The sequence below is a fragment of the Pinus tabuliformis genome, chromosome 5_2 (assembly GCF_031772625.1).
Source record: "Pinus tabuliformis cultivar Carrire ecotype Pingquan chromosome 5_2, CPIR1, whole genome shotgun sequence".
Classification (NCBI taxonomy): Eukaryota; Viridiplantae; Streptophyta; class Pinopsida; order Pinales; family Pinaceae; genus Pinus; species Pinus tabuliformis.
In genome coordinates this window covers 103,131,466-103,140,990 of record NC_142306.1, presented here as the reverse complement: position 1 = coordinate 103,140,990, position 9,525 = coordinate 103,131,466, and the positions used below count along the sequence as shown (strand labels likewise).

The 9,525-nt window shown below is 39.0% G+C and overlaps 1 pseudogene; it reads right to left on the bottom strand.

The window, feature by feature from the left end:
- Positions 1–577: 577 nt before the first annotated feature.
- On the bottom strand, positions 578–8,024 carry LOC149157716 (protein TORNADO 1-like; annotated as a pseudogene).
- Positions 8,025–9,525: the final 1,501 nt, after the last annotated feature.

Sequence of the window (9,525 nt, the reverse complement as noted above, 5' to 3'; positions counted from 1 at the left end):
TTCACTTTAAAATGTCAATCACTGTTATGGGACAAGTGAGTGTGGATCCGCAGATCAGGATGGGTATTTGTCTGATGGATTTGTTGATTCTTCCAGAAATGCACGCGAGAGGAAGAAAGGTGCGTGTGGGGTCAAATCACATCCTTGGAAGCCAAAATTATTCCTTCAATTCTCAATCTCACTTGTAGTATTTGTTGGCCTTTGGAATATTTGTATTGTTGTCATTGATTGATGGCTTGGTTTAATCAATCGAGTTTTGTGGCTGTGTTATTGTTTGATTACAACCAGCACATCGCAAATCTATATGGCCTCTGGTTTGATATGGTTCTTATGGTTACATATCTCGGATTTCATAGTCATTTTTGTTTTAACTCTGCTTAGTGACCTAGATGCATACTCCTGGTTTAAATGATATATAATAATGTCTCTATTCAATGTGCCTAAAGGTTTCTTGGTTTAAATTCTTAGTATTACTGCCCATATTCAGTGTGCCCTATATATCATCTGTATTGAAATCCATATTCAAATTTCTCAATCCATCCCATGTATTAATGTCCATATGCAGTATACTCATGTCTTACAGGATTTTCATGAACCCGTTAAGGTATGGAAGGATGCTCTGCACTGTTCTGTTGTTGACTTTCTTTAGATTTCACCCAAGTTGGCCATCGACAACATGAAATTCATGCATGTATTCACATAACATATGTAATTGTAGTATAGTCATGCTAGAAACAATGTCTGTCACCAACCTTTTTGCAAAGTCGTTGTCCACTCTAACAAAATAAAACATGTGTGGGAATTTTCTCTCTTCCAATTGGACTGAGAAGTTGATCAAATTGTTCAATTTTCTGTGGAGTTCCATCAGAAGATTGTGCTCATAATACCTCAGTCCTTGAATTTCTTTCTTGGTGTCCTGGAGGTCCCTCTCAATAATATTAAGTCTCTCTAATAGCTTCTCAACCCCCTTTTCTATCCCAACAATGGTAGGAGACACAGACCCATCTTCATTTTCTTCATCATCATCATTCTGAGCACCTTGAGAATCAGGGATGTCATTAGTTGATGGCACATCTAGCTCAACAACAAGCCTGTAAAGATTGTGATATCGTCTTTGCAATACATCCTTGAATTCTTCCTCTCCAAGTAGCTCCTTTGCATAATTGAATCCAGACCCTAAGATGATAGACCTTCCTTCAACAATAATACTCTAGGTATGTTGATAGTTATATACATTGTCTGTTGGAACTGAGAGTAACTCTTTCTTCAAATACTCCACCAGAACAAATTGGCCTTACCTATACCTCTGTAGTATGAGGTCCTGTACACATTGTGGCCTTAAAATACCTTTAACTGATAGTACCCCTTAGCAACTTGCATATGACACACAGAGTCTTAAAATTATTTCAACAACAACTTGGTTCAGAACTTTAAGAGTTTCACTGAGATCTTTTGATTATCAAGCTAGTATATTGATATAGTAGCCTATTTTGCTCCGAGTTAAACTCAAATGTCAATGCCATTGATGACTATTGAGAAGAGGTTCTTCTCAATTTTGTAATTGGCACTCTATCTGTTACTTGACCCAAAGATTTTGTTGTAGAGGTGCACATGTGATGGATAAAAAAGGTGTGGATGAAAGTGAGATAAGGTTCAGATCAAATTATTAGATATAGATATCAAATATATCGAAATGACTTAATTATTAGGAATTATATCCAGATTCATAAACAATAATAGGGAATTTGATATTTTTCCTTGTATCTCACTCCACTCATTCTTCAATGATGGGCACTCTTCTGCAGAATCGACATAGTAAGGTAACATAACAACAAAACTAGAGGTAAGAAAAAATGGATGGTAGGTAGGGGCCACTTGGGATATAATCTCAAAATGGTGGCCAGTGTAGATGTCGCCCGCCCCACCCTGATTCGATGTTTGTGGCTTGTACCGACCTTCCTCCAGTATTGTAGGTATGAAAAGCTTCGAATTGTGATTGCCAGGATCTTGTTCATAACAGAGTTCTAGTTTCAACATCATGCTCACAAGGTCACTTGGGTGCACATTCTCAAAAATTATGGGACCAAATTTGAACCCTATAAAGATTCTCTTAAAATCACCTCCAACTCTTTTCTAGTTGTAAAGCCCCTTTGTTGTCGATCCAAAGTAGATTGACTTTTGTTGTTCAGTCTTACTAGATGTCCAAGGAATTCCTCACAAAACCACTCACAGTTCACTATGATGAAATGAAGCTCTTGAAAATAGATGATTTCTCCAGCTTTATGCAAAGAGCATGCTATGGCTCTTCGCCTCTCTTCAACCTTTGTGGGGTCATCATAGTGAGACTGTATTCTCAGTGCTGGAATCTTCGTTTCACACAGTTGAGCAAACTCTTCCCATCTCATAACTGGCTTGTTGGAATGCTCAAATTTCCAATTGAACAACAACACTCTTAAGTCATCACATACTCGGTAAATTTTGGGAACCCTTTCTAAAATTGTTTTGGTTGTTTGCTGCACATGATGAGCAACCTTATTCACTGAACCAGATGACCTTGCATCCACTGTATATATGGTTGGGGATAATTCAAAAAAGCTAGTGAAATGATCCCTAAGCCTGTAAACACATTGGACCGCTGATAAGTACAATTCTGAACTTTCAGAAGTTTTATCAATATGAGTGAAAACAACTGTGACATGAGTGAGAAAGGATTCTGCTCTTCTGGAATTGGAAACAATAAATCTTAGCCAATATACTATATCTTCTTCAAGTTCTTGAAGCTTTTTGGGTTGTCTGTTGTCTGGTTTTCTAAACAGGCTGCAAATTATGAGAAAGAAATATGGGCTCCCGGGACCAGGGAACATGAGATCATGAAAAGCATGGAACTCATGCTGACCCACAAGGTCCCAAATTGAGATTCTAGTATCATCATCTTCCAAGACCTTGATTTTGATACCTTGAGTTCTTGTGATGGGTTCAACTGGGTTCACAAGAGTTTTTATTTGGTCTACTGATGGAATCTTGGCTCGAGAAAAACTCTGCAATATGGAATTACATAGAGTTGTTTTACCTGTAGCCAAAATTGCAGATATTGGTCATTTGAATTGGAAAAATTAATCTTGGTTGTCCAATTTATCATGGAATACCTAATAACATTCATAACAAGGATAAGTCATCTAATTTCAGAAACTATAAAATTTTCTTACTCTTATGAATTTTGAAAAGCTTAAACCTCTTTTTAGGTCATATTTTATTTGATTCCAAATAATGAATAATCTTCCTCGTGGTCATTGCATGATCAATCTATCTATCTATAGTTGTTTTTAAGTATTATATATAATATATTATCATTCTCCTCACTGAATATTTCAACAATATATAGAAGTAGATTGGATCGTTTCCTTTACCTTTGTGTATAATGAGAAATTGATTAAGGGTGAATAGGGAAAGTCATAAATCTTGCCTACAAATTCTTGTCCACAGAGGAAAACTCTAGCAGTTTTGGGCACTATCATGGGCATGTCTTCCAGAAAATCAATCTGTGGCTCGACATTGGCATTTTGTCCAAGCCGTTGGTGAACATGATCAGTTTTACCAGAGGCTTGAAGCGGAGTTCCATTCAGATCAATCTCTTCAAGCCAGGGATTCACCTGCAATGTATCCATAATTGCTTCAAGTATTGCATCTCCTGCAACTCCTTTACATCCCTTCAAAGACAGGGACTTCAAAGCTGCATTTCTTTGAAGAGCTACAAGAATTTTGATGAAATCAACTGCGCCCATGCTATGGTCATCATTTATAGCAAATTTTAGCAAACTCTGGTTTGTGGAGATCATCTGCACCAATGCACTTACACCAGAACTACCCATTTTAGTCTGAGGTCCCCCAATGGACAAAAATTTTAGAGAATTATTTGCTTGAGGCTGGCCTAGTTTGAACCTACTAAGAGGACAAAGAAAATGATCAATTCCTTCTCCTCCCATTGGATTTCTTTCAAGTTGCAAGGATTGCAGGGTATGGTTCGAAAACAGAGTAGCTGCAATGTAGGAAACACCCTTATCACTCATGCCAGTGTTTGACATATTCAGATGTTTCAGAGTCCTATTTTCCTGAAGGACCCTCCTAAACTCTTGAGCACATTTGGAATTGATATGATTTCCACTTATATCCATATTTTCTATAGTATTATTATGAGCCAGTGTGCATGATATTCTGTAAGACCCAGAAGTATCAATTCTGTAAATCCTTGAGACTTTATTGGAAGGGATGAGCTCCACTAAGAGATTCCAGCTGAAGTGACACACCTCTAAGGCCTTATGTTGACACCAATGTGATGAGCACCAATATTGTAGCAAGAATGTTGCAACTCTTGGGCTACTAGCTTTACTTTATCAACCCGGGGTTTGTACAAACATGGAGGTGACAGTGTTGTATACACAAGTAAAAGTGATGGTTCTGCCTTATGTCATTGTTTAACTGGCGAGACACCACTAGGGCTTTCAAGCCAAACTTCTATGGGTTCATAAGAAGCTTGGCTCCTTGATGAAAGAAATAAAAATCTACACTAAGAGAGAACTGATCTTTTGCAATAATGAAAAAGACTGAAATTCAATGCTAAGGCACACCATTTCCTAATTAACTGCTAAGAGCTATGCTTTGAAATGATGCTAAATTAACATGAAAAAATACTACTATCCTAAGAATGGAAGTTGAAAACATCAAACACAACTGTTATGCATGTAAAGGACTGTAATAAGTCTATTTTTTCTTTTTATGTTTTTCATGAAAAATCAAGCGTGCAAACTAATCTCTTTTGGTGATGTTGCAGGTGGTTTAGGGATGCTGATGGATGGCTGGAAGGTTCAGGAGATGTTTGGAAGGTTTGGGGGACCCTTGGGTGACCTTGGGAAGCTTCCTAGAGGTTTTCCCTCAATTCGGCCTCAAAACAGGCCACTACAGGGAAACCTACAAGATTCCCTGTATTTCTATAGGATGCAACCATGAGAAAAACGATGGGTGTTGGAGGTGATGGAAATATTAGGGAAGGTGGTTGATGGGTGGAGTGGAGTGAGAAGAGGTCGAGGATCACTCAGAACCCAAAACCAATTTTAGAAGATGGTTGGATTAACTCAAAATGCTTGAGGAAATTTCTATGTAAAATGATGAAATCGGTGAAGGTTTTGATGAAAATGAGGAGTGCCTATGGGTGAATGAAGTTGGAATGTGGTTTCTTGCTATGAGATCTCTTGTTACTTCTGAAGTGCCTTATCTGCGTCAAACATGTGTAATTTCCAAAAAGTCATTTAAACAAGAAGAATTCTCATGAAAAAACAGAATTTAATGAACTAACTATCTACCTTATGCATGAAGAACTTGCTAAATAAAATGGAATCATGGATGAGATCTACTACAATAATGAATATAGAAGAGATGGAAATGAAATCATAATTTGCAAAACTAATCAAATGCTAGATTAAGTACAACAACCTCTAAATGTCACGAGAGAAATGGAAATCTGTCTTTTTAGGATGCATAAGGGTCTTTTCCTCAAATCACGATCCGAGAAAGAAGAAGTGAGGCAAAGACACCTACTAATAGCTTTTTGGAGCCTCTTTTATCCCTTCTAATCTACTACTGGAGTAAGGCACAAACAGAAGAAAACTAATAAACAATTAATCAAATCTAGACTACTTGCAATGAAATACTTCTAAAAACAATTTAACCATGAATCTATGAAACTAAGCTAAGCATAAAGATACAAGAAGAGGAGTCTTTGCTGCTAGGGTTGGGCCCTAACCCAAGAACTTCAGCTCTCTGAGTTAACTCAGTACTGAATCAAGAACAGACTCATTCTTATTACCAAAATAGGAAATTACATCAAAAAGCCTTCCACAAGTATGGAGCTCGAAAATAGCTAGAGTTTTACAACAAAAATTCGAATCCTCATGAGGCTCTAGGCCTCTCTACTTATACAACTGAAGTCTCCAACGAATTCCTTAAATTTATGGAGGCTCGGCTCCAAAACTCGAGATGAACTACTCTTTGTCTATCACTTGCTCAGTTTCCTTCTAATCTTCATGGCTTGGCTACTTGCACTCCGAGCTAGTGGGATTAATGAAGGAATATTCGAATGGGGGAGTAAATGAGGAGGATTTACCTCCTTCAATCTCTCTCCCTTGTCCCATTCAAGTTTCAAACCTTAATGTTTGCCAAAATTCCTTGATTTTCTCTTCCAAACCTGCATTCAATGCATATTAATCCAATAGGTGTAATATCTCACTTTAACTCATATCATTAAACAAAATATAATCAAAACATGTAATAAGTTGTGATAAAAGTTAGTTTGGCTAAGCTAGGAGGTGAATTAAGGGCCATATAATTACCCAATGATAAGTCCCATCATCACCCCCCTATTGAAAGTGTTGCTCATCCTCTAAGAAACTCAATCAATATCCATGTCCTTCATAGCTCTAGTGGCCTCCCTGACATCCCATTCCTCTGTTGTGGTGTCCTCTTCTTGTTCATAGAAACCTGCTTTCTTTTCTACCTCCTCCCACTGCCTCTTTTCTTCTTCTTCCTTCCTTCCTTCTAGCATTCCTAAGAGCAGTGGTGGACTGAGTTTCAAGCCAATCCAATTGAATTTGAGCCTTTGCATAGATTACTTGTACATGGGTGTCATGTTTAGTGATTCTCTCATTCTTTGAGGAGAGTGGTACTCTCTTATCTTTAAACTGTATGGAAATGTGTTCCATCTCCTCAAGAAAGCATGTATACTGTCATCCCCTAACAACCTGAACATGTCCTCAAAATGTGAAATTGCTTGCTCTTGGGCAAAAAGATACCTGGGTGCAAGCTGAGGATCATTTGCAATTAAATTATGTGTGTTGATGAGGGCCATTGGATTGGACTTATCAGCTTTGATCATAAGGGGCTCCATTTGTTCTTTTTCCAATATCTTCTTCATTTCTGCAGCCCTTGCTTCCTCATGGTTCATTCATGATGCCAAAACCATCAACTGTAAATCTCCTAGTGTGGAATTAGGGTCCCATACATTCATGTCTGTTAAGGTCATGTTATGTAAATAAAACTTAGACATCTTGGCCCTATCTTCTAATGTACTTTGATCACAAATATTAATGAATTGTATATAATCCTGAAATGACATAGTGCGTCTCTGTGATAGGGTCTTGATCTGTAACTGTAGCCACTATTCTTTAAGGTATAGGACATAGGATTTAGCTGGCATCCTACACTGGATTGCTTCCAAAGAGAGACTGGCCATACATGCCAATTGGTTCTCCCTTTCTTGTAGTTGTCCTTTCAACCATGCATTTTCTAGGAGATTCATATAATGAAATTTCATTATCCTTGGCCAAAACCCTGGCCAATCCGGCCAAGTGAGCCTTCACCGCTCACCTCCAGGCCCATGTATTACAAGGGAGTCCTTCCAGCCTTTTATAGGCTCCATTACATATAATACCACGAGCAGAATACCATGGGTGCACAATACCATGTGCCCCAAAACCATCACTGTTTAACCTGGTCAACTTTGACTCTATCCTGAGTCAAGTTTACCTAACAATTCCCCCCTTAAACTTGACTTGGGGTTCCTTGACTAACTCCAGCCAAACTTGCTAAGTGAGACAATCCCGCTCACTCTAGCCCTTACCCCCCCCAGAGTTTTTACCCAGGGTATTGTTAACCTGACATCCCCCCTATCACCTAGGTCTAACTCAGACTTTACCAGTGATCACCAAGGGGTACACATGCCTTACCAGGTCTTACAGTAGTATGCCCATTTACATGAAATAATTTTGACTTCATTAATTTTTTTTTTGTTTATTGTTGCTTCTATTATGACCCATCCTCTCTCAATTGCGGGCATCCTTGTTTCGATCTTTATATAACCATCCTTTGGACTTTGACACACTCCAAATCTGATGCTCTCCTTATCCTTGTACCACCACACTCTAAATAATTTGATTGACACATTTTGTCAAATACTTTGCATACAACCTGCCCATGATTACGCTCCATGCATTTAAACATTGCAACCTCCCTCTCACTTGCCCAATGCACATCACCTTGCAATTTAATTCATATCCATGCAACACAATACATGAGCGTGGTCTCTTGCATTGACCACAATAACATTATGTGCATTATGTCTTTGATCGGGCCATGGCCATATGCTGGGAGAAGGAGCTTGAGGTAATCGAAGCAGAGTACATGGTAGGCGGCATTATTGATGACGCTGCTGATCCATTTTCACCAGCCCATGAGGAACCCCCAAAAGGGCCCGAACACTATACTGGCCCAGACCACGTAGCCTTTGTTTCCAGGGTATGTCATGGCCAGCTCCGCAGTCACCAGTGCCTTCAGGATACTCCATACGAATGGGAAGACCAGGAACCCTGCTATGGCCAACAGCGGCCCAACCGCTTTCACTGCCGGCTCTTCACCGAACGGACCTCCTAAGACTTCGAAGTATATAAGAAATATCAACGGGATGAGCTTCAGCTTCTTCGATTTTGAGCCCGAACGAGATTAGATCCGCTGACCGCCGGCTTCAATGTTTTCATGTTCTTGATCTTCATCATCATTCGAAGACACACCCATTTAAATCTTGTTTTGCCGACGGGAAATACCGAATCTCAGTTTCTGTTCCAGATCCAGATCGGGACTTATTTCAGTTGCAAATCTTGCTTTGTCGATGGGAAATCCCGAATCTCATTTTCTGATCCTTAAAAGTTTCCGTGCGTATTCATGCTGCCTTGCGATAAGTGGAGGATCATATCGACACAACTCCGTGGAAGCCCTATTGACCCACGATAAATACTTCTCCTCTTCGATCCAACTATCAATCCTTTCTATGTCTACCAGGCCAAATAACCCTTGGCAACAAAAGCATTTTTCTGAAGCCAATACACAACCTTTGGCTCTGATACCAATTGTTAAGAAATTTATCGAAGAACACAAATTAATTACGGAGAATTACTGAGAGAAACAAATATAAAAATAACCAGCAACAACCATAAACACATAAACACACATGTTTATCCGGGAAAACCCAAATCTAGGGAAAAACCCAACCTGATAAGATCTTATTAGCGTTGGCCAAAACCCTGGCCAATCCGACCAAGTGAACCTTCACTGCTCACCTCCAGGTATTGCATTACAATGAAGTCCTTCCATCCTTTTATAAGCTCCATTACATATAATACCACGAGCAGAATACTATGGGTGCACAATACCATGTGCCCCAAAACCATCATTGTTTAACCTAGTCAACTTTTACTCTATCCTGAGTCAAATTTACCTAACACGTTTGCAATTAAATTATGTGTGCTGACGAGGGCCATTGGATTGGACTTCTCAGCTTTGATCATAAGGGGCTCCGTTTGTTCTTTTTCCAATATCTTCTTCATTTCTGCAGCCCTTGCTTCCTCATGGTTCATTCATGAAGCCAAAACCATCAACTGTAAATCTCCTAGTGTGGAATTAGGGTCCCATACATTCATGTCT